Source organism: Antechinus flavipes, chromosome 1, assembly GCF_016432865.1.
Source record: "Antechinus flavipes isolate AdamAnt ecotype Samford, QLD, Australia chromosome 1, AdamAnt_v2, whole genome shotgun sequence".
In the NCBI taxonomy this organism is placed as follows: Eukaryota; Metazoa; Chordata; class Mammalia; order Dasyuromorphia; family Dasyuridae; genus Antechinus; species Antechinus flavipes.
The window spans coordinates 277,974,447-278,000,118 of record NC_067398.1 but is presented as its reverse complement, the minus strand read 5'-3'; the positions used below and the strand labels follow the sequence as shown (position 1 = coordinate 278,000,118).

Sequence of the window (25,672 nt, the reverse complement as noted above, 5' to 3'; positions counted from 1 at the left end):
CTCAGTTTCTCCGACATTACAATGCACTGTATGTTTATGTCTATATGTAAGTGTATTTTCATATGTAAGTATACATGTATGTATATGCACGAATGTATACATATTTTTCTACGAGTATATTCGTCTGCACACTTAAATAAGCATCCTTTGGAACTTAAAGCTGATTGATTGCATTATCAGAGAAGTTCCACTTCCTCCTCCCGCCCTCACTTTCTTCGAGAATATTAGCATACAGGAAAAGAATTAAGGCAAGGTCACTCATCTCGCGAGAATCAAGTGCTATTTTGTTTTTGAGCGGAGAGAAGGCTGGGGGAGGAGTAAAGAGAAAGGGAGGGGCAAAAGGAGAGGAACTGCACTGGAATTGTAGAGCTCGGTCGGGCTGTTTTTCTGGTTGCCTGGATACAGGCTCTGGCCCCTAGGGCTTCTGGGTTGTTGAAAGTCTTTGTAGCTGTTCCGCGGGACTCTACGCGCAGAAACTGTGCTGGGGGTGAGTGGAGGAGGAATGAGTCAAAGGAGCAACGCTCTAGTCCCCTCAATTCACTAAGGCCATAACTCCTGGATCTGAGAAAGAGGTAAGCCATCCTTTCTTTAATCTATTTCACACCCTCTTTGCCTCTTTACATATCTTGCACATCTCTTTGCGTCTCATTATCTCTCTCCCCACCCTGTTCTCTCTCTTCTCAGCCTTCTAACGTATTGTTTCTTCCCTCTTCCTCCCCCGCTTCCCCACACTCCCCAGGCCAATTTCCTCTACCCTCGGACTCAGACTTTCCAAGCTGAGGCCACGCACCCCATTCCTGAAATCGGAAATATTCAGTCTAGGTCAATTCGACCTCACTCTCGCCCCCAACTAGTTGTTCTTAGGGTGCCTGGGGGTAGGAAGGGAGTTGAAGAGCTGGGAAAGTTTTACTGAAGGCAGTAAGGCTTGAGAATAAAAATGAGGAAAAATAAACACTTAGGTTAGTTATAGGAATTTTTCAAAAAGCCAAGACGCAAAAAGTATAGAATTTCAGAGCTGGAAAAGGTGATGGAGGGCAGTAAACTCAGCAGTCGATCGTTTTGGGCTTGTTTGTTTCAGAAGAGACATTCGGGGTCTGACTTTGTGCCCTTTCCAAGATCTCCCACTAGCCTGACAGCTGAGTCGGTACTAGAATCCAGACTTCTTGACTCCTGTGGTTTTCCCCAGTCATCTTAATAAATTCGTGCCTTCCCTTGGGGATTAAATACAATTTACTCCTTGTATGTCTTTTTTGTACTGAGTTCTTTACTTTTTTTCTCCCCAACGAGAATATAAGCTTCGTGGCAGTAGGATTTTTTTTTTTTTTTTTGCCTTTGTATACTTAAAATTTAGCTCAGTACTTGCCAAGTAGTAGAAGCACAAAATAAATGCTAGTTTTCCATGTTTTAATTTGCCTGAGAGGAAGGTTTCAATAGAAGCAAAGGGAGGTTTTGTTTCACAAACTCTTTGTAATTGAAAAGAAAAGTATAAGCCCATCACATTTACATACAGTAGTTTTTTCCTAAAAAGAGAAATAATGGGTTAGTGTTTCTAACAACCCATTGTTACTTGTGGCCAAGCTAGCAGTGAAGAAAATTTTTTGACCAAACTCTCTTTCAACCAACAAAGATTTATTAAAGCCTCCTTTGGGCAAGATGCTATGATAAAGACGGGTATTAGGAAACTTAAAAATAGACAAACAAAAAACAACTATTAGTATCTTTGTGGAGCTCACAATCTAATATACAGGTGAAAGGGATATAGATAATTATAGAACACTACTTTATAGATATGTGGAAGAGAAGGGGAACTGGAATAAGAGATTTGGCAATGAAGTAGTCATCTCTATAACTGGTACTTGAACTTGAAGAAAGAAATTCAACAGGTAGGTGAAGTAGGCTGCCAGATGGGAGGGTTTTGTACAAGGAGACAAGACAGAATAAGGGCAAAAAATTGTTAGTCATCCAATTTGCTTGGAGAGTAGAGGGAATGAAGGTGTGAAATAAAAATGAGTAGTTAAATTAGAATATCTTTGGAAGCTCTTGGGTATTAGAGTAAGGAATTTATATTTTTGAGAACTATTGAATGTTATGGGCCAGAACTCTGAACTTGAAACAAAGGATTCTTACAAGATACTAATAACCTTCATCTGTGACCCAGAAATTAGGGTGAGTACAAAAATAGACAAGGAAATTTTGTTAAGTAATATTTCAGCTAAAATGGGACAGATGTTTAGAAAACAGCCTTTTTTTCCAATTCAAGGAAAGTGTGTAGAGAGCATTGTCAGACTTATGAAAAGCCAAAGTTTGATTGTAACTTTGGAGCAGATTGTTGAACTTTTAGAAACAATACAGTACACATCTCTTTGGTTCTCTAAGGAAAAAGAATTGAATCCAGATGAGTGAAAATTACTGGGAGAGCAACTATGTCAATGCTACAATGATAATGGACCTGACTTAATTTCCAAAGAAACACTTTATACATATAATTTAATATAACTGGCTTTAGGAAATTATATAAGTTATAGAATAAGGAAAAAGAAGAAAGAGCAGGAAGAGGAGGAGAGATCCAGATAAACTAGGTGAAAAGGGTGAAGATTCAGATAAGAATGGAGTTAAGTACAATTCTGAGTATAGTGCTTCACAGCAGAAGCCATTAGGGCATTCCGGCATTCCCCATCTCATGACTCTCCCCCCTCAATTAACTTTTTATGGGTAAAAGAAGAAGGAGGAGGGGGAGAGGCAGTAACAGTTAACACCCTATGAAGCAGCCTATGACAGGATTACAAAAGGCACTGGTTAAGGCAAAAAAAGGACAAGATATATCTGATTTAATAAATGCATACCCTGTAATTGAAGAGCTTGACTCTTCAGGCCAACAATGGAGAAGATACACTCCTTTTGATCTGGAAAAAATTAAGGATTTGAAAAACGGTTGCACTCTTTATGGAGCTACATCTTTTTTTTTTTTTTTTTTAATTTTATTTTATTTAATGATAACTTTATATTGACAGAATCCATGCCAGGGTAATTTTTTTACAACATTATCCCTTGCAATAATGTTGTAAAAAAATTACCCGGGCATGGATTCTGTCAATATAAAGTTATCATTAAATAAAATAAAATAAAATATTTTTAAAAAAATAAAAAAGAAAGAAAAAGAAAAAAAAAATTATCCTTTGCACTCGTTTCTGTTACGATTTTTCCCCTCCCTCCCTTTACCCCCTCCCCTAGATGGCAAGCAGTCCTATATATGTTAGATATGTTGCAGTATATCCTAGATACAATATATGTTTGCAGAACCGAACAGTTCTCTTGTTGCACAGGGAGAATTGGATTCAGAAGGTAAAAATAACTTGGGAAGAAAAACAAAAATGCAAATAGTTCTCATTTGTTTCCCAGTGTTCTTTCTTTGGGTGTAGCTGCTTCTGTCCATCATTTATCAATTGAAACTCAGTTAGGTCTCTTTGTCAAAGAAATCCACTTCCATCAGAATATATCCTCGTACAATATCGTTGTCGAAGTGTATAATGATCTCCTGGTTCTGCTCATTTCACTTAGCATCAGTTCATGTAAGTCTCTCCAAGCCTCTCTCTATTCATCCTGCTGGTCATTTCTTACAGAACAATAATATTCCATAACATTCATATACCACAATTTACCATTCTCCAATTGATGGGCATCCATTCAGTTTCCAGTTTCTAGCCACTACAAACAGGGCTGCCACAAACATTTTGGCACATACAGGTCCCTTTCCCTTCTTTAGTATCTCTTTGAAGTATAGACCCAGTAGTAGCACTGCTGGATCAAAGGATATGCACAGTTTGATAACTTTTTGGGCATAATTCCAGATTGCTCTCCAGAATGGTTGGATTCGTTCACAACTCCACCAACAATGCATCAGTATCCCAGTTTTCCCGCATCCCCTCCAACATTCATCATTATTTTTTCCTGTCATCTTAGCCAATCTGACAGGTGTGTAGTGGTTTCTCAGAGTTGTCTTAATTTGCATTTCTCTGATCAATAATGATTTGGAACACTCTTTCATGTGAGTGGTAATAGTTTCAATTTCATCATCTGAAAATTGTCTGTTCATATCCTTTGACCATTTATCAATTGGAGAATGGCTTGATTTCTTATAAATTAGAGTCAGTTCTCTATATATTTTGGAGATGAGGCCTTTATCAGAACCTTTAACTGTAAAGATGTTTTTATGGAGCTGCATCTTACGTTAAGATGTTACTAGAGAATTTGGCTTATGAAATTTTAACTCCTAGTGATTGGAAATCCATAGCAAAGACATGTTTAGAACCTGGACAAACTGTGGCATTCGGAGTATAGTGAATTATACAGGATACAAGCCCAACACAATAAGCAAACTGGAGTTAACATACAGATCACTTTTGACCAATTAGCAATGAAAGTCAGTACCCCATAGCAGCTTATGAACAAATTGCTATTGCTGCAATAAAAGCTTGGAGCACTCTCCCAGTAAAAGATTGAGGGTAAGCCTTTACAAAAATAGAGCAAGGTCCCAGTGAACCCTTTGCTGATTTTGTGGGGTGTTTGCAGATCGCTGTCACAAGAATCATTGGAGAAAATGCAGCTAAAGAATTATGCTAAGACAACTGGCTAAGAAAAATGCTAATAAAGTTTACAGAAAAATTATATGGGAACTACGCAAAAATGCTCCTTTAGAGGAGATCATAAGATGCTGTGCCACAGTGGGCACAAATTCTTATTATAATCAGGCCATGATCATGAACATGGGAAGACAGGGTTCCTCTTAGCAAGGGACTTTCAGAGAAATTTATCCATGCTTTCAGTGTGGAAAAAATAGGACATCTGAGTGCCCAATGTAAGTATAGAGATATAGTGAGACGACCGGGTGAAAGAAGATTCAAAACCCTGTGTTCAGAATGCAACTGAAGTTTCCACTGGGCCTCAGAATGTAGATTGACCCAGGGAAATGAGAGGTGGGGTCCAGCCCCAGGAGAGGCACAATGGCAGCTGAGTTTACACCTTTAGAAGTTCAGGACTTTGATATGATCAGTCACATGGCAGAAAGGGATTACAATTGGAGAGAATATAGGCTTTTTTAACCCAACGGAAGGGCAGTGTCCAGTGCAAGCAGCTCCAATGTAATTGCCAGGTGATAAGAAGAGAGAAAGTAGTAAATAGAAGGGATTAGATAGGTTAACTGCTTGGGAGAAAAGGTTTGCTTGTATCTTTATAGATGGAGAAGGAATCAGATGAGTGCCAATGAGCACCTGGAGAGAGGCAGAACAAGAGAAAAACCTCAAAACAAAAGAGAAGACCTAAGAACAAAATCTGCTGGAATCATTGGATTCCCTAACACAAGATGAAACTATTGCAGGACTTTAAAACTTGCAGGAATGATTGGATTTCTTGCACATAAAGTAATAATGGACAATAGATTCCTTTTGGACTATTTCTAGGACTTAATGGACATGTATAATTCCTCGTGCTGATTCATGTTATTTGTTATATCACTACTAGCCTATGTTAACTATGTGCTTATGTAATTTATGCAATTATGTGTAATACCTCCCATATTAATGCATTTATGTATACCTGTTTTAAGAGTGAGACCCTTCAGAATCCTGATAATCTGATTTGATTTCCCATTTCCTTTGGTGTTTTCATCTCCCTTCCTGAAACGTTAGGGAGGGTGTGATTACCTCTTTTTATGTTGTTTTCACCCCTTTTTTGAGCAGTCAGGGAAGGCATGATCACCTCCTCTTTTAGGATTCTCATCTCCTTGAGAAGTCAGGGAGGTCATGACCACCTATGTTCTAAAACAGGAGATATTATGGGCCAGAACTCTGAACTTGAAACAAAGGATTCTTGCAAGGTACTTAAGTCAGTGGAATTGATAGAGACAATAGTTATCTAATTTAGCATGGTTCAGTATGATTGATTTATCCTACAAGGAGATGTTATGGGCCAGAACTTGAAATAAGGTACTAAGTGGAATTGAGGAGACAATGGTTAAATCTAGTTTAGCATTGATTTAATCCTACAACAAATAATGGTTTCCTAGTGATATAATGATTGGTGTATACTCAGTGTGGAGCATATAAGCAAGAAGCTCTCAGGGTCAGAAGGGACAAGCGCATTAGAAGCTCTCAGAGGCAGAGACAGATTCATTCCATCTTCCACCTTTCTTGTGGCTGGAGGCTGAAGTACAAACCTTTGGATATTCGGAGAGATTCAGAGGGCAGAGATGGAGGCAGGAGCTCAAGCCCACAGAACCAAGGAGAGAGATAAGCCTCTAAGAAAGCTAACTGGGTCCCAGGAAAGGAGACAAGACTTTGAAAGAGACAGTAAAGGACTTTAACATCTGGTTACACTTGTGGTGATTACTGAACTGAAAGGAAGGCTGCCTCAGAGACCTCAAGAAAACCTTAACAGAGAACATTACAACTGAAGTTTATAGACATTTATTAGTTAGACAAATTACTTCAGCAGTGATATTCGAATGGAGAGGGTAAAAAAACTGGAGGGAATTGTTATTAGCAAGCTTTTTTTTTTTTTTCCTGCTATGGTCTTTGAATTTTGTTGTTGGTTTTTGTTTTGTTTTGTTTGTTTTTATCTATTTTTTATCTTATTATAGAATAAGAAAGTATTGTTGCTGCTGTATGCTCAGCAACAACATTTTTCTGGATATAGAATCTCAGAATTGGAGTGAATCTCAAGAGTATCAACAAGCTAATCCAGATCCTAATTAAAACAATCAAATCCCTCTAAGTCAATTAGTATTTATTAGGCATTAATATAGCAGGAACTAAACATTCAAGAGAAAAAAGGCAAAAACAGTTTTTACTCGCAAAGAACTTGCCACCTAATGAGGAAAAATATCATGTATGGGACAAGATGGATGGATATAGGACAGATCGAAGATAATCTTAAAGGTAAATCCAGCATTAAGGTAAATCATGCACCTCTTCCTATGAAGATGAGATTTTAGTTGAGACTTAGTCAGAAAAAGGAAGGATAGAACCAATAAAAATATACAGAATTGAGAGAATGCATATTTTGTTCCAAGAAAGAGCAAAGAAGCCAAACTCATTGACTAGTAGAGTACATGCAGGAATGAGCATTCAATATCTTGTTTCTGTCTTGTGGGTCTCTGCATATAATAAGTTCAGACCATTATCACATGATAGAATACCTTGAAATATTTTAAGATGGTGATCAGGTATCCCCTGCATTTTCTTCTTTGGTAATTAACCTGGAAGGGCCATCTGAGGCCACTTAATTCCTCACACTTATTTTAGAGAAAAGGAAATTAAGGCCTAAAAAGAACATCTGATTTATCCAGGTTCACACATAGAGTTTCTAAGGCATAATTTTAATGCAGGGCCTCTGATTCCAAGATTACTATTTTTTCCACTGTAGGATATTTCATCTTCAATCTCATTTTTTTACATTAATTTTATATCCTTTTTGAATCCTACTATTTATTTCCCTGATAATCCTCTTTAGCAATTCTGCTAAATAGGAAATGAAATTAGTCTGAAATTATTTGTTCTTAATGAATCCTTTGGTTCATAGTATTCATCACTTCCCTTTCTATTTGCTTTCAAACCATTAAATTTTTATAGAATTTGCCAGAAATCAATGTCAGGCTCACTGACTTTCAATTTAAAGGTTTCTACCCCTTTAATGAAGTTTGATACACTTTCCCTATCTTCAGTTTTATGGCCCTTTTCTTCTTTTCTATTATTTGTTATAGTTATTATTTGATATTAGTTCTTCCTATTTTTATATTGTAAATGCAGTAGCTACTCATTACTTCATTTCAATACTGACTCGGAAGTTCTGACCTTCTCTATTTCAACCTAAGCTCTTTAAAGGGCAATCTGGTGGTTCTGCTCATTATATTGGTGAATTTACCCCTTAGAATTTACCATTTTGATGCTGTATTCAATGAGGACACCCACCAGCTTCAAATCTAAAACAGCTCAGAATTCCTAAACTCAAGCCTCCTAGTACTAGAGATTACAAGCATGTATCACTACACTTAGCTATTTTCCCCTAATTTCTTTTTTTTTGATTTTTGAAAATTGTTTTAAATTTTTAAAAATTAATTTATTTTAAATTAAAGTATTTTATTTACAGAATATGCATGGGTAATTTTTCAACATTGATCCTTGCAAAACCTTCTGTTCCAAATTATCCCCTCCTTCCCCCCCACTCTCTCCCCTAGATGGCAGGTAGTCCAATACATGTTAAATATATTAAAGTATATGTTAAATCCAATATATGTATACATATTTATACAGTTATCTTGCTATACAAGAAAAATTAGATCAAGAAGGAAAAAAAACTGGGAAAGAAAACAAAATGCAAACAAACAATAACAGAAAGAGTGAGAATGCTATGTTGTGGTCCACACTCAGCTCCCACTGTCCTCTCTTTGGGTGTAGATGGTTCTCTTCATCACTGAACAATTGAAATTGGTTTGAATCTTCTCATTATGAGAGCACATTCATCAGAATTGATTATTGTATATTTGTTGCAGTGTATGATGATCTCCTGGTTTGTTGGAGTTCAAATGTTAGAGTTCTTGTTCTTCTCAAAACACAGCCGGTTTAGCTTAGAGCCCTCCAAATATCTCCAAATCCAAAGATTCTGTCCTTTAGTCTCTGCCTCTGCTTTCTTCAGCCTCCAACCAACACAGAGATGGAATGAATCTCTTGTCTCCTTCACTTGGGGCTCGGCTAGCTTTCTGGTGAGTCTTTCAGATCAGCTTGGTCTCAGTGGGGGAAGTGCAGGAGCCCAGCCACCAACTACAGTGGTGTGAGATGAAGATGAATCTGGTTGTCCACTCAACTCTCCACTCGTAGCTTTATCCTCTGAAAACTCTTCTTCTGCCACCAGCCAGCCAAGTGGAAAATATTCTCCTTGCCTTGGAGAGAGGGCTTCTGGCGTAATTCCGCTGAAATCTCCCAAAGTGCTCTGTGTCTGCACCAGAGTGCTCCTCTCCAATGCAGCTGAACTCTCTTCTGCGACCAGCCAGCCAAGTGGAATATATTCTGGAATAGCTCTCTCTTCACTGGGTATTTATATAGGACTCTTCTGAGAGAATGGGATTATGGGTTTTCTCCCATGGTGCTCTCTGGCCCTAAGAGCTTTAAGGGAGGTGTGAATTCACAAAGGTACAAAGTTTACTTTGTGAATCTGGCAGACTTGTGAACTCTAATGAGTAGAGATGTAAACACAAGCATTGTACTAATTAGTTCTACTTAGTACTTTGTTTCAGGTTCTGGCCCAAAACATCTTCTTGTAAGATCAGATCAATAATCTATCAACTCTAATGAGTTAGCAGTTTGTAAAGATTCCAACACTGGTTCTGCTCATTTCACTTAGCATCAGTTCATGTAAGTCTCTTCAAGCCTCCCTGAAATCATCGGAGGTGGTCATTTCTTATAGAACAATAATATTCCATAACATTCATTTATCATAACTTATTCAGCCATTCTCCAATTGATGGACATCCATTCAGTTTCTAGTTTGTTGCCACTACAAAAAGAGCTGCCACAAACAGTTTTGCATATGTGGCTCCCTTTCTCTCCTTTAAGATCTTTTTGGGATATAGGCCGAGTAGAAACACTATTGGGTTATAGGGTATACACAGTTTGATAGCTTTTTGAACATAGTTCCAGATTGCTCTCCAGAATGGTTGGATCTGTTCACAGTTCTATCAACAATGTGTAAGTGTCCCAGTTTTCCCACATTCCTTCCAACATTTGGCATTATCTTTTCCTATTATCTTAGCCAGTCTGACAGGTGGTGTGTAGTAGTATCTCAGAGTTGTTTTAATTTGTATTTCTCTGATCAATAGTGATTTGGAGCACCTTTTCATGTGACTACAAATAGTTTCAATTTCTTTATCTGAAAATTGCCTGTTCATATCCTTTGATCATTTATCAAATGGGGAATGGCTTGAGTTCTTATAAAGTTGAGTCAATTCTCTATTTTAGAAATGAGGCCTTTATCAGAATCTTTAAATGTAAAAATGTTTTCTCAGTTTATTGCTTCCCTTTTAATCTTGTCTGTGTTAGTTTTGTTTGTACAAAAACTTTTTAATTTAATATAATCAAAATTATCTATTTTGTGATCAATAATAATCTCTAGTTCTTCTGTGGTTACAAATTCCTTCTTCCTCCATAGATCTGAGAGGTAAACTATCCTATGTTCTTCTCATTTGTTTATAATATCTTCTTTATGTCTAGATCATGCACCCATTTTGACCTTATCTTGGTATATGGTGTTATGTGTGGGTCAATGCCATATTAGCTTTAAATTTTCCCAGCAGTTTTTGTCAAATAATGAATTCTTATCCCAAAAGTCTTTGGGTTTGTAAAGCACCACATTGCTATAGTCATTGACTTTTGTTCTGTGAACCTAACCTATTCCATGGTTCAACTGCTCTATTTCGTAGCCAGATGCAAATGATTTTGATGACTGCTGCTTTATAATATAGTTTTAGATCTGGTACAGCTTAGGCCACTTCATTTGCTTTTTTTTTTTTTTTTCCATTAATTCCCTTGAAATTCTTGACCTTTTGTTTCTTCAAGATAATTTTGTTATTATTTCTAGATCAGTATTGTCATCTTTATTATATTTGCTTGACCTATCCAAGAGCTCTTGATATTTTTCAAATTGTTTAGATCTGACTTTATTTGTGTGGAAAGTGTTTTGTAGTTTTGCTCATATAGTCCCAAATATTTTATACTATGGATGATTATTTTAAATTTTTCCCTAATTTCTTTAAAAAGTATAGCAGCACATATTTAACATTTATAGGACTGCTTGCCATCTTGGGGGGGGGGGAGGTGGAGAGAGGGAGGGGAAAAAAATCAAAACATAAGCGAGTGCAAGGGATAATGTAAAAAATTACCCTGGCATGGATTCTGTCAATACAAAGTTATTATTAAATAAAAAATACACACAAAAAAATTAAAAAATAAAAAGTATAACAGCTATTAAGTCAGAGTGAATAAAGAGCTAGGATAGCCTTGAAGCTAAGAAGATTAGGGTTTAAGTCCTACTACTTACATATACTGACTATGTAAGCCAAAATAAGTCACTTTAATTTAGTACTCTAGGCACCTCTTTATGACTATAAATTGTGGAGAAGGTGGTGACTTATATTTGTAGAGGAAGCTCTTCAATGGGAGTTTCCTTATACCAATGAAATTACAAGTTCATTCCCTGTTACTTCCTCAGCTGTACTTACATATTATTTTATTGCCTGGGGATGTAGTTTGTCCAGGCCAAATGACTTAAATTCTTTTGGGGCAACTAGATGAATTCTTACCATTTCCTCAAGTTTTGATTCCTTCTTAACAGTTTTTTTTCCCCTCTCCTTCTCTGTTTTTATTATCAGAGAATCTGAGTTAGAAAGATTTCTGAGGTCATCAAGTTTATGCCAGATAAGAACAAGTAGACACATAGCTTTTGTTTGAAGACCTTCAGTGAGTCATTGATAAAATGTTAAATCTTACAAGGCTAAGCACTTTCTTAAAGCCTCCTTTCAAGTCAACATCTAACCATTAATAACTATTTGTTGTATACACCCAATTTCAATTCAATTGACCAAGCGTTTATTAAGCACACTATATACTATACTAGGTTTTGGGGGGATACACAACAAAATAATAACTGTCTTAAGGGAGCTCACATGTTTTAGAGGAACAACATACACACTAGGATGGACAGGGAGGAGATGCTGAGGCAATGAAGAGCAAAAAGGATTTTTTGTTTTGTTTTTGTTTTTTTTAGATTTTTCTATCTATACGTTATTCAGATCTCTCTATTTCCCTTTCCTCTTTCCTTCCAAAAAAGTCATCCTTTATTAACTAAGAATATTCCACATTCATAGAAATCTTCTACTGAAAAACAAAACAAAACAAAAAAATAAAAACCTAAAAACAAAAATAAAACTACTAGTTGGAGGGAGGGTTCTTCTCATATAATTTATTTGGGGGCCAGTCTTCTTTATATTATCTTGCATCATTTCTTTTTTTGATTATTATGTAATTGTGGGTTCTTTCATTTACATTGATATAGTCAATATATCTATTTTTCTGCCTCTGCTTCATTTTGTAGGTACATGTTCATGTCAGTCTTTACATGCTAATCTGTATTCATCATATTCTGTTGTGTCTAGCACAACACAAATGAGTTAGTGGGGTTGAAAATAAGGAGAAGGGGTTGCTGATAGTTCAAAAGAGCCATTTATTGAGAAAATTCATGCTGCTTATATATCTTGAAACCATAGGTTATCATGAAAAGCATTGTTCTGTGACCAACTCTGATTCTTGTTTTCTGTGATCTGATTCTCTGAAGCATATTGTTATTTTCTGGACACTCAATCTTATGTAAAGTTTACAACGCCCCAGTAAATATGCTGGGATTTTTTGTTTTCTCATAATTTCAAGCTTAAATATTTCCTTGATTTATTTTAGGAGGTGGGGAACATCCCAGTTACTGAAGATGTTCATTGTTTCTTATAGTCTAATATTATTCTGTTACTTTCATGTACCATAGTTTGTTTATTCAGTTCCCATTCAATGGATATTTACTTTGTTTCCAGTTGAAAGACCTACTATAATACTCCATACTCAACATTGTAAGGAGGTAGGGCTTTTTAAATATGAGCATGAAAGACTTTGGCTGTGCTCAAATCTAATTAAACTATCTACAACATATCCCTGTTGGGTCTAATAATCTAGTTTAAAAATCAAAAGTGTAGTCAAGCATATAGTTCCTTAGAAAGTGATGCTGATTTTTTGTGATCCTCTGCTTCCTTTTATACTTGTCCATTAACCTTTCTTATAGCAATATTCTAATTAAATTCACAAGAATTTGATATATAGAGTGGTACTTTGGTTTTTATAGTTAATTGGTGTTCCGGAAGGCAAGATGAATGGTGAAAATGAGTACCAAACGAATTTTTCCCATAAGGGAAAAAGCCCAGCCCAGCCAGTTCCTCCCTTTTTATCTCAATTGACTTTTTGAGAGGAACCTTTATACTTTCCCTCCATCCCATGTAATCCAAGCTTTCTTGAAGATTGGTAGGTGGTTGGTAGCTCTATTACTATGCCCTCTACTGAATATGTGCTTTGGGAAAAATTCATTTGGTCCTTGTTTTTGCCATTCATCTTGTCTTCTGGAACCAATTAACTGTAAGTAAAATTGGTATCCATGTATATTCCTTTTAATTTCACACTTATTTTCTCTCTCAAAACTAACGAAAAACACACTTGTGCTTTTAATTTTTCTTAACTCTCTTTGTGCCCCTAGAAAACATTAGAATTCTGAAGAGATACTTTTTTCTTCTTCCTCTATAGAATGTAAGTATTTCATTATTATTTATCCTTGTTCAGTTGCCCAGATGTATTTACCTTTCTAGCTTTGTCTTCTCTACTTTATTTACATTCCAGAATTTCTAGCTAACTCTGTCTAGTTCATACTATACTGATTGACAAATAGTGGAGACTTAAATGCTTGCTTCCTGGATGACTGGTCTTTTCATTAGCAATGTTTGAATTGTTTTTCTCCTATTGGATTATACTCCATTTTTTCAGAAGTTACTTTTGGTTGAAAATTTTAGGAATATCATATTCCTAGATTGTATTTCCTTTATTTCAACTTTCTGTGATCCTGCCTGTGTCATCAGTACTAGACCTTTTTCTTGCTGGTAGTTTGTAATATTTTTTTTTAACTTTGTGGATTTTTAACTCTGGATTTTGGTGTTTTTAATTTGGGGCATCTTTCAGGAAGTATTGGTTGATTCTATTTTTATTTTGCTCTCTGGTTCTAATAAATGTAAATTTTTTTTAAATGATTTTTGAAATTTTGGTTTCCAAGATTTTTACTTGGTCAGGGAGCATGATTATATTTAAATTATCTTTTTCTTAGTTTCTTCTTGTTTTTAGCAGTAGATATTTTACTTTATCCTTTAATTTTTTTTCAGTCATTTGACCTTTTTTTACTTATTTTTTTTGTTGTCTTATGGAATCATTTAATTAATATTCCTTCAATTTGTATTTGTTTTTTTTTTCCAGGAAGACTATTTCTTAAATAAAATTTCCTGTCATTCCTTTTAAATGGTATTCTTCAGTTTTTTCCTTCCTGAATTTTATTTATAATTAATCTATATATTTTTAATCTTTGTTTCTTTTTTTTTAAATACTTGTTTTTATTATCAAGCTATTTTGTTCTCAAACACTTTGTTTGTGGTTGTTGTGAAGTTTCTACTTCTGTGTTTACATGTTGAATTTTCCTTAAGTTAACCACAGCAATTCTTCTTTGTGTTCAGCATTTTATTCTATGCTCATATTTTCAGACTTAGTTCTTACATTAGGATTTTGTGCTTGAGCCAGCCTTTTCTCTTCCTATTGGATGGTTTGAGTTCCCTGTTTCTCAAAGTCAGTTTGTCCAAAACTGAATTTACTATCTTTCCTCCTAAATTCTCCCTCTCTCCTCACTTCCCTATTACTGTCAAAGATAGCACTATCTTCTTAATGCCCCAAGCTTGTAATGTAGGTGTCATCCTCAGTTCCTTACTCTTTCCTCTTATGTCTAATATGTTGCCCAAACCTATCCATTTCACCTTTGTAATATCTCTGGAATGTACTTCTTTCTTCTGATATTGTTGCACCTTAGTGCAAGTCCTCAATACCTGATACTTGAATTACTGCAGTCACCAGATGGTGGGTCAGCCTGTCTCAAGTACATTTGCATTCCATTCCATTCCATTTTTCATTCAGCCATCAGAATGGTTTTCCAAAAGAACCAGTTCAGTCGTGTCACCCCTCTGCTTAGTAAACTCTAGTGCCTCCCTGTCACAATTAAGGTCAAATTCAAAATGCTTTATTTGGAATTTAGAATCCTTTGTAACCCAGACCCTCCTATGTTTCCAGTTTTCTTACACTTTACCCCTCACCACATCCTCTTCTGTCTAGGGGCATTTGACCTCCTGCTGTTCATGAGCAAGGCACTCCCAGCTCTTAGCTCAGAGCATTTTCTTTAGGTATCCCTCATGCTTAGAATGTTTTGCCTCCTCATCTCTGGCTTCTAATTTCCATGGTTTCCTTCAAGCCCTGGCTAAAATTCCATCTTTTACAATGTCTTTTCCAATTCCTCTTGATTCTAGTACTTTCCCTTTTAAAATTTTTTCCCATTTATCCTGTATTTAGCTTGTTTGTGAATATTTGTAGGCTTGTCTTCTTCATAATACTGTTAATTGCTTATAAGGAAGGGACTATCTTGGTCTTTTTTTGGGTACCTCTAGCCCTTAGTACAGTGCCTGATGTATAGTAGGCACTTAATAAATGGTTATTGGCTGAGAGCTGACCTCTCTATTGCTGTCAGGTCAACAAATAACTTGTCTCTGGAATTATTATTAGGGATTACTCAATTTCTATTACTCTTCCATATTTTAACTTCTTTTCTAGGAAGGAGCCTATTTTTTTGTTTTAAGTATATATAGTCATTTGGCCATGACAGGAATACAATGTTTATAACCTATACAGATTACTGCAAAATTCTCCCTTCTTTTTTCTTATCCATAATCATTAAATTGTTCTTGTTAATAATTTCTGGCAAATTGCTATGGCAGACTGTTCTTGGAGGTCTTCAAATTTGGAAATACTGCTTTTCTTTTTACTTCACAAACATTTTTTCATTTGATTAACACTTGCACAGGCATATCCAACCATATTTCCCTTCTATTATTAAACTCTTGCTTTATTTCCTTTGTCTTTATTTTGTATATGCATGTGCTGTTGTCTCTGCCAGTCCTTGAGGGAAGGGATTGTAATATTTTATGTTTGTATACCTATGGCAGATAAATCATAAGTGCTTAATAAGTGACTTTTTTCCTGCTTTAATTTTTTACTAAAGCCTTTTATTTTCAAACCATATGCATAATTTTCAACATTCATGTTTGCGAAATCTTGGTTCCAAGTTTTTCCCTCTCTTCCCCCCACCCCCTCCTCTAAATGACAGGTAATCCATTATATGTTAAACATGTGCAGTTCTTTTATATATATTTCCACAATTATCATGCTGTACAAGACAAATCAGATCAATTGAAAAATGAGAAAGAAAATAAAATGTAAGTAAACAACATCAAAAAGTGAAAAAAATTTTTTGTGGTCCATACTCAGTTCCCACAGTCTTCTTTCTGGGTGTAGATGGCTCTCTTCATCATAAGATTATTGGAAGTGGCCTGAATCATCTCATTGTTGAAAAGAGCCACATCCATCAGAATTGATCATCATATAAACTGTTGTTGCCTTGTACAATAATCTCCTGGTTCTGCTCATTTCACTTAACATCAGTTCATGTAAGTCTCTCCAGATCTCTCTGAAATCATCCTGCTGATTGTTCTTATAGAACAGTAATATTCCATAACATACAAATACCATAACTTATTCGCCATTCTCCAACTGATGGGTATCCACTCAGTTTCTAGTTTTTTGCCACTATAAAAAGGGCTGCCATAAACATTTTTGCATATGTGGGTCCCTTTTCCTCTTTTATGATCTTTTTTGGTATACAGGCCCAATAGAAAGACTGCTGGATCAAAAGATATACACAATTTGATAACTTTCTTGTTGATGACTTTGTGTGGGGCAAGCAACGTGGTTTCTCAGAAACTGCTAAAGAGAAGCCTTAGACCTCAATTTTACCTTCTTAGAAATCATATGACCTTGAAAAAAGGAAACTTTTTATGTAGTTACCTCATCTCTAGTCAGGCCATTATCACTTCACCCTCTATATAAGGAAAAAGACCAATCAAGACTAAAGGCTTTGCATAAGGGGATTTGGGGGAGGGTTTGGACAGTGCTTGTTTATTTAATCTCTGCTCTTTTTCTTCATTCTGAACTTAATGGAGTGGGGACTTTCTGCTTCTTGTGAAATTCGAATAGAAACTTTCTACCTTCACTTTTGAGAGATCTCTGAGTAATCAATTTGGGGTTAGGGTCTCTGTACCTCACATGATTTCATATGTGCAATTGATGCCATTGCCTTTTCTATGAATGGGGTGGGGACTAGGAGGGAGAGATTTTGAAACTCAGAATTAAAAAAAAAATAAATGAACAAATGAATAAACAAATAGAACATATTGTGGAATATGTTGGCCTAATCTAATTTCTGCTAGATTATTTCCAGTTTTCCCAGCAGATTTTAAAAATCAAATACGGAGTTGTTTTTTTTTTTCCAAGATAATTTATTTTTTACATTTTATTGAACCAATGTTATTGAGTTACATTGTTTGTATTCTCCCTTGTCTGGTCTTTTTTTTCTGATCTCTCTGTTTTTTAATCAATACCAAATGGTATTATATTTTTATATATATATACATACATACATATATATACACATACATATATACACATATATATGTATATGTATATTATAATAATTTTTATAATAAAGTTTTTAAATAAAGTTTGAGGTCCAAAATACTATTTCCCCTTCATCACTGTAATGTTCTTGGTGGTTTTCTGGAGTCTTGGGGCAGGCAGCCTTCCTTTCAGCAAGAGTAATCACCACAAGAATAGCCAGGTGTTAAAAGTCCAAAAGTCTTTATTGTTGTCTTTCCCTGGTGCTCAGCTAGCTTTCAGGCCTTCCGAGGGGTCTTAGTTTTAGTGGAGAAAATGCAGGAGGAGAGGTGTGAGATGTGGTGTGAGATGAAATGAGTCTGAGTCCAAGAGTTTGTGCTTCAGCCTCCAGCCACTAAAAAACCTCCTTTGGCTGAGCATGTCTCAGCTTATATGCTCTACACTGAGTATAAACCAATCATTTTATCACTAGGAAACGATTATTTGTTGTAAGATTAAATCATACTGAACTTAGAGAACTATTAAGCACCATGCTAAACTAGATAACCATTGTGTCATCAATTCCACTGACAACATCTTTGTTTCAGAGTTCTGGCCCATAATGCATCACTATTTCTTTTTATCATTTCCCTTTACATTCTAAGTCTTTTTTTTCTGGGTGAATTTTGTTATTATTTTACTAAATTCTATAAGGTATTCCTTTGTTAATTTGATTAGTGTGATAGTAAAAAAGTAAATTAACTTTGAGATTTTGTCATTTGTATCATATGGGAATGTCTAGGCATGAATATGAATATTCCTCCAGCTATTTAAGTTGTGGTAGTCTATAACTTTGCTGAAACTATTATCTCAGTATCTCTGCAGTTTTCAATTATACTATCATATCACCAGTAAATCGTTATTTTTCTTTTTCTTTGTCTTATTGTTTTGTTAGCATGTCCAGATAATAAGAAGGAGAACAGGCATTCTTTTTTCAAATACTATTTTATTTTTCCATATAACACATAAAGATCAGTGGATATTAGGAAATGTTTCTCTAGTAGATAATTTTGTTTCCAAAAGTTATACATGTTATTTATACATACATACATACACATATACATACATACATACATACATACATGTATATATATATATACTTTAAAAACTTAAAAACAGAATAATTCTGATATGTTTAAAAATCTTTCAAATTAAGAATTTCCACTTCTTAAAATTTTAAAATGCAACAGCTTTGAATTTGTAAGAATAGCTGACTGACAGAAGCAAATGTAAATTTACTATTTTAAGTATTAACTAAAACTTTTCTGTAGTTGATGGGAATAAAAATTATCAACTAAGTGCTGTGAATAATATGCTTTTTTCTACCATGAGAATGATTAAAAGCAAGCATTAAAATTCAAATTTATGTCATTTATAAGTAACTATAACATATATTGGAACTTTCCTATCCCCATATCCACTCTGTTGCCAAGGCCAGTCAGTTTAACTTTTGTAAACATTTTATATATGCCCCTGTCTTTTTTTTTTTGACACAATTCTAGCCCAGGTTCCATCACCTCATGCTTTGATTACTTACAACAGCCTGTGTGATGGATATGTCTGCCTCGAGCCTATCCATATCTTCAGCCACTAAAGTGATTTTTCCAAAATGCAGGTCACCCAACTCCCTACTCAATAAACTCCAGGGGCTCCCTGTTGCCTCCAGGATCAAATACAACATGTTCTGTTTGGTATTCAGAGCTCTTCATAATCTGTGTTTTATATTTTACTCTTCCACCAAGTGGAAGAGTTTCCTGGTTGATCCATAAATAAGAGACTCCCATTCTTGGCTTCAGACACTTTTCTATCTGTCTTCCCTTCCCCTCCCCCCTTTCCCCCCAGCCCCAACCTAAAGTGCTCTCCCTCCTGTTCCATCTTTTACAAGAAGCCTTTTTCAACTTAAATCTAATGCTTTCCTTCTATTAATTATTTTCAATTTAACCTGTACATAGTCTGCCATGTAAATATTTGTCTACATGTTGTCATCTTCATTAAATTGTAAGCCTCTAAATGGTAGGGGCTGTGTTTTGCATCTCTTTGTAATCCTGGCACTTAACACAATACCTAGCTCATAATAGGCACTTGACAAATGGTTATTGATTGGATTGTTGTTTAGGTTCATTAATCAAATTACCTGAATAATTAATTATATCAACTATTTACATGTCACCTCACCCCTGAACATATGCAGGGATTGTGTGTGTGTGTGGGGGGGGGGCGGGAATGAAATAGTTAATCACATTATTGTAGAGAGCCACAGATAGGCCAGCTCTGGGTGAACTATAAGACCCTTCAGCCCAGAGGGAACCTGATGACAATGTTTGGTTTGGCTCCCCATCTTTCCTTGGGGCTTCTCATCCTTCCTGAGAAATCAAGGGATTTGCAGTGTTAGTAGGGGTTGTGAATTGGTCTGACCATTCTGGAAACAATTTAGAACCATACCTAAATTCAAGTAGGCATTTACATATCATAGTAGGGTGCCATATAGTTAGCATAGCGGTAAGCAGTGTGCTTTGATGATGTGGTGATGTAATGGTTTTATAGTTGGCAAATGCTCAATGTGCTGTAGAGATGTAATCATACTACGGTATTTAGGGACTGAGAGGACTTGAAATAAAGGGACTCTATCTTTGACCATCCTCGTGGGTCTCTCTCATCACAACTCAACTAAGACCAAGGACTAGGACTGGTCCCGAGATCCTCCAGACAGCTAGTCCGGACAGTATATTTTGGCACCCCGGCGTGGGGGCTCTAGAAAGCATAGTACATTTTGGCACCCAACTTGGAGGCTCTAGAAAACACACTACACATTATTCTTTTTTTTTCCTTCAATATTTATTTTTCCAAATACATGTAAAGATAGTTTTCAGCATTCACTTTTATAAAACTTTGTGTTCTAAATTTTTCTTCCTTCTTTCATTACCTCCCCTCTTCTGAAGATAACAAATCTAATGTAAGTTAAATATGTGCAATTCTCTTAAACATTTTCATATTTGTCATGTTATGATAGAAAAATCAGATTAAAAGGAGAAAAAAGCCATGAGAAAGGTAAAAAGAAAAAGGTGAAAACATCATGCTTCAATCCACATTTAGTCTCCTTATTTTCATATTTGTCATGTTGTGCTAGAAAAACCAGATGAAAAGGAGAAAAAAACCATGAAAAAGGAAAAAACAAAAAAGTGAAAATACCATTATTCAATCAACATTCAGTCTCCATAGTTCTCTCTCTGGATGCAGATGACACTTTCCATTTCAAGTCTATTGGAATTGCCTTGAATCACCATATTGTTGAAGAGAGTCAAGTCCATCACAGTTGATCATCATATAATCCTGTTGTTACTGTACAATGTTCTCCTGGTTCTGCTCACTTCATTTAGTGTCAGTTCGTGTAAATCTTCCAGGCTTTTCTGAAATCAGCCTGCTCATTAATATTCCATTACATTCATGTTCTATAACTTATTCAGTCATTTCTCAACTGAGGGGCATCCACTCAATTTTTCAGATCCTTGCCACTACAAAAAGAGTTATTACATGCTCATTGGTAGGCTGAGTGAATATAATAAAAATGACAATACTATCTAAAATAATCCACTTATTTAGTGCTATACCAATCAAATTTCCAAAAAAATTATTTTACAGACCTAGAAAAAATGCTAATGAAGGTGGCCTAGCTGTGCCAGATTTAAAACTATATTATAAAGCAGCAGTCATCAAAACCATTTGGTACTGACTAAGAAATAGAGTAGTTGCTCAATGAAATAGGTTAGGATCACAGGACAAAATAGTCAATAATTATAGCAATCTAATGTTTGCAAATCTAAAGACCCTAACTTTTGGGATAAGAACTCACTCTTTGACAAAAACTGTTGGGAAATTTGAAATTAGTATGGAAGAAATTAGGGCTTGACCTATACCTAACATCCCATTCCAAGATAAGATCTAAATGGGTTCATGATTTAGTCATAAAGAATGATATTATAAGCTGTAGAAGGCCAGTGTACTTGAAACAAGTAATCTTACAACAAGGTGTTAACTCAGTGGGATTAAGATAATGATTCTCTAGTATACGTGTACTTAGTATAGTTCTACAAGTTGACACCTATTCTACAAGATTGACACCTATGATGATGGATTTAAGAGTATATAAGAGCTAAGAGATATGGGAAGAAAGACTCGGGCATAGGCAGAGAAGACAGAGGCTTGGAGGCTAGAATACAGACTCGAAGACAAAGACCCTTGTGGTGGCTGGTCCTGTCTCCTTCACTTATCCACTAAGACCAAGGCCCATCTGAAGGTCCCCCAGAAAGCTAGCCCAGCCCCAGGTGAAGGAGACAAACTGTGAAGGAGATAATAAATACTTTGGACTTTATTCCTGATTATTCTTGTGGTGTTGATTCTGCTGAAACTAAGGCCCATTCGAGGGACCTCCAAAGAACTAATCAGAACATTACAATAAGCATGTTAGAAGAATATAGGATAGTTTACCTCTCAGATCTATGGAAGAAGGAAGGAATTTGTGTCCAAAGAAGATCTGGAACTCATAATTGAACACCAGATAGATAATTTTGATTATATTAAGTTAAAAAGTTTTTATACAAACAAAACTAATGCAGACAAGATCAGAAGGGAAACAATAAATTGGGAAATCATTTTTACATTTAAGGGTTGTAATAAAAGCCTCGTTTCTAAAATATATAATTGACTCAAATTTGTAAGAATTCAGGCCATTCTCCAAGTGATAAATGGCCAAAGGATATGAACAATTTTCATATGAAGAAATTAAAACCATTTCTAATCATATGAGAAAGTACTCTAAATAACTATCAGAGAAATGCAAATTATGACAACTCTGAGATACCACTACACACCTCTCACATTGGCTAAGATGACAGGAAAATAATAATGAATGTTGAGGGGATGAGGGAAAATTGGGACATTAATACATTTTTGGTGGAACTGTGAACGGATTCAGCCATTCTGTAGAGCAATTTGGAACTATGTTCAAAAAGTTATCAAACTGTGCATAACCTTTGATCCAGCAGTGTTTCTATTGGGGCTTTATCCCAAAGAGATCTTAATGAAAAGGACCCACATATGCCTTTGATCTAATCATGTTTCTATTGGGCCTGTATCCCAAAGAGATATTAAAGGAAAGGGACCTACATGTTCAAAAATGTTTGTGGCAGCCCTTTTCATAGTGTCAAGAAACTGGAAACTGAGTGGATAGAGAATGGCTTATAAGTTGTGGTATATGAATGTTACAGAATATTATTATTATTCTATAAGAAATGATCAAAAGAATGATTTTAGAGAGGCCTGCAAAGACTTACATGAACTGATGCCAAGTGAAATGAGCAGAAGCAGGAAATCATTGTACATGGCAACATAATATTATACAATGATCAATTCTGATGAACATGACTCTTTCCAACAATGAGATGATTGATGTCAGTTCTAATGATCTTGTGATAAAGAGAGCCATCTATACCCAGAGAGAGGACTGTGGTAACTGAATGTGGATCACAACATAACATTTTCACTTTTTTGTTGTTGTTGGCTTGCATTTTGTTATCTTACTCATTTACTTTCTTTTTTTGATTTGATTTTTTTATGCAGCCAAAGAATTGTGTAAATATGTTTATACATACTGGATTTAACATATTTTAACATGTTTAACATATATTGGATTGCTTGCCATCTAGGGGAAGGGGGTAGGGAGAAGGAGGGGAAAATCTGAAAAAATCTGAGGTTATGCAAAGGTCAATGTCAAATTATCCATGCATATGTTTTGAAAATAAAAAGCTTTAAAAATTTAAAAAAAGTTACTACAGATTTTTTTTTTTTGCATATCTTTGGGATACAGACTTAATAGAAATGTTGTTGGATCAAAGGGTGTGCATAGTTTTATGACCCTTTGGCATAGAGAACAGGCATCCTTGCTTCATTTTTATTTATTGGGAAAAGTTCTGGTGAATCTGATGCTTGCTTTTGGTTTTAGTTATTTTTGTAATATTAGAAAAAGATCCCTCTATTCCTCCATTTTGTAGGTTTGGTTTAGTTTAGTTTTGGTAAGTCCTTTATATTAAAGGTTTGATCCACATCTGTTGAGATGATTGAGTAGCTTTGGCTATTTGGATTTTTAATATGATTATATTAATTGGTCCTTTTAATGCTGAACCATTCTTGTATCCCTGGAATAAATCCCACTTAGTCATGATGAATGATTTTTTTGATTATTGCTGTTGTTTCATAGAAATTTGTTTTAAATTTTTAATCAATATTCATTAATGATATAGGCTTATAGTTTTTCACTCTCTGTATTTTATTTCTCTAATTCAGACATTAAGGTTATATATGTCTCATGAAAAGATGTATGAAAATTCTGAATCTATTTCCTTGCTGAAGATTGGGTTATTTAAAATTTCTATTTAGTCTTCTGATAGTTTGGGTATTTTATGTTTTGAAGTTAGTTATTATTCTGTTACTTTTCTGATTTCAGGTTTATTAGTACTCATAATATGTTCTGATTATTCTTTTTGTTTGTTATGTTTTCACTTTGTTTACTTACAGTTTTATCAGTTTAAGAGTAAAAGTTTTTATTACAGATGTTGGTTTGTTGTATATGGTTCCTTTCATGATTATGTAGTTTTCTTTTTTATTCTTTTTATGTTTTAAATGTCTGTTTTTGCTTTGTAAAAGATAGTATAATTTGCAGAGCCTGCTTTTTTAGATCCAGTTGATGCAGAATAAATTTTTTTTCTATTTCTTAATTTCATTTTATGTGTTTTTATTTTTTAAATGTGCTTCTTCTTAGCAACAGACTGTGTAATTTTGCTTCTTATCCTATCTACTCATCTTTTTGAATTTTTTAGTCTATTCACATTTAAAATTGTGAGAATTACATTTGTATTTTCCTCTCTCTCCTTTTAGTCCTCAGATCTCTGGCTTAGCATTGTCATTTCAGAGACCTGCCATATTGGTGCTAGGAGGTTGATTTCTGTAGTTTGTAAATCTAGAGGTTTGGGGGGAAAAGATGGGGGTTTGAGCTTTTTTCAAACTGAGACATGGGTTCTATCCCTTTTCTCTGCCCTTTGCCTTCCTCCAGAGATTTTTTGGAGCATAGAACTCTGTCTGGTGAGCTAGTAAGCCCTATTCTGGCCTTGTACTTCCTTTTTCTCCAAATGATACTTATTGGCTGTCATAGCTTGAACAAATTTCTTCTGCCTGGAGGTGAGATCTCCCTGGCACTGGAAGGAAGGAGTGGGGACTAAGATGTGGAGTTGGGTTTTGTTGCAAGTCCACCTGTCATGTCCTTGGTTTTGTTGTAAGCCTCTGAGGTGAATTGGGTTCTTGTGACTGCTTGGCTCATGCAACCTTATTGCAGATAGTGTGGTACAGAGATTGCTGAGTGAGTTCAGGATACCTGGCAATTCATGGTTTGGTTTGGTTTCTTTCTTTCTTTCTTTCTTTCTTTTTTTTAAAAAATAACTTTTTATTGATAGAACCCATGCCAGGGTAATTTTTTACAACATTATTCCTTGCACTCACTTCTGTTCCGATTTTTCCCTTCCCTCCCTCCACCCCACCCCTCCACCCCCCTCAGTCCTTTACATGTTGAATAGGTTACAGTATATCTTAGATACAATATATGTGTGTGGAACCGAACATTTTTCTTGTTGCACAGGGAGAATTGGGATTCAGAAGGTATAAATAACCCGGGAAGAAAAACAAAAATGCCAGCAGTTTATATTCATTTCCCAGTGTTCTTTCTTTGGGTGTAGCTGCTTCTGTCCATTCTTGATCAATTGAAACTGAATTAGCTCTCTTTAACAAAGAAATCCACTTGCATCAGAATATATCCTGGGCATCCATTCATTTTCCAGCTTCTAGCCACTACAAACAGTGCTGCCACAAACATTTTGGCACATACAGGTCCCTTTCCCTTCTTTAGTATCTCTTTGGGGTATAAGCCCAGTAGAAACACTGCTGGATCAAAGGGTATGCACAGTTTGATAATTTTTTGAGCATAGTTCCAAATTGCTCTCCAGAATGGCTGAATGTGTTCACAATTCCACCAACAATGTATCAATGTTCCTGTTTTCCCACATCCCCTCCAACATTCCACATTATCTTTCCCTGTTACTCTAGCCAATCTGACAGGTATGTAGTGGTATCTCAGAGTTGTCTTAATTTGCATTTCTCTGATTAATAATGATTTGGAGCATATTTTCATATGTCTATAAATA

General features: G+C 35.4%; 1 protein-coding gene across 4 annotated transcripts in view; it reads left to right on the top strand.

The window, feature by feature from the left end:
* The first annotated feature begins 374 nt into the window (after nt 1-374).
* Nucleotides 375-25,672, top strand: part of IFT74 (intraflagellar transport 74) — a 186,074-nt gene continuing 160,776 nt past the window's right edge. The window contains exons 1-2 of one of the 4 annotated variants that reach the window (XM_051961486.1): nt 375-572; nt 13,336-13,385. The gene's annotated coding sequence lies outside the window, so the exon portion shown is untranslated. The remainder of the gene's footprint in view (nt 573-13,335; nt 13,386-25,672) is intronic. The other 3 variants (XM_051961502.1, XM_051961467.1, XM_051961493.1) reach the window with 3 other exon arrangements.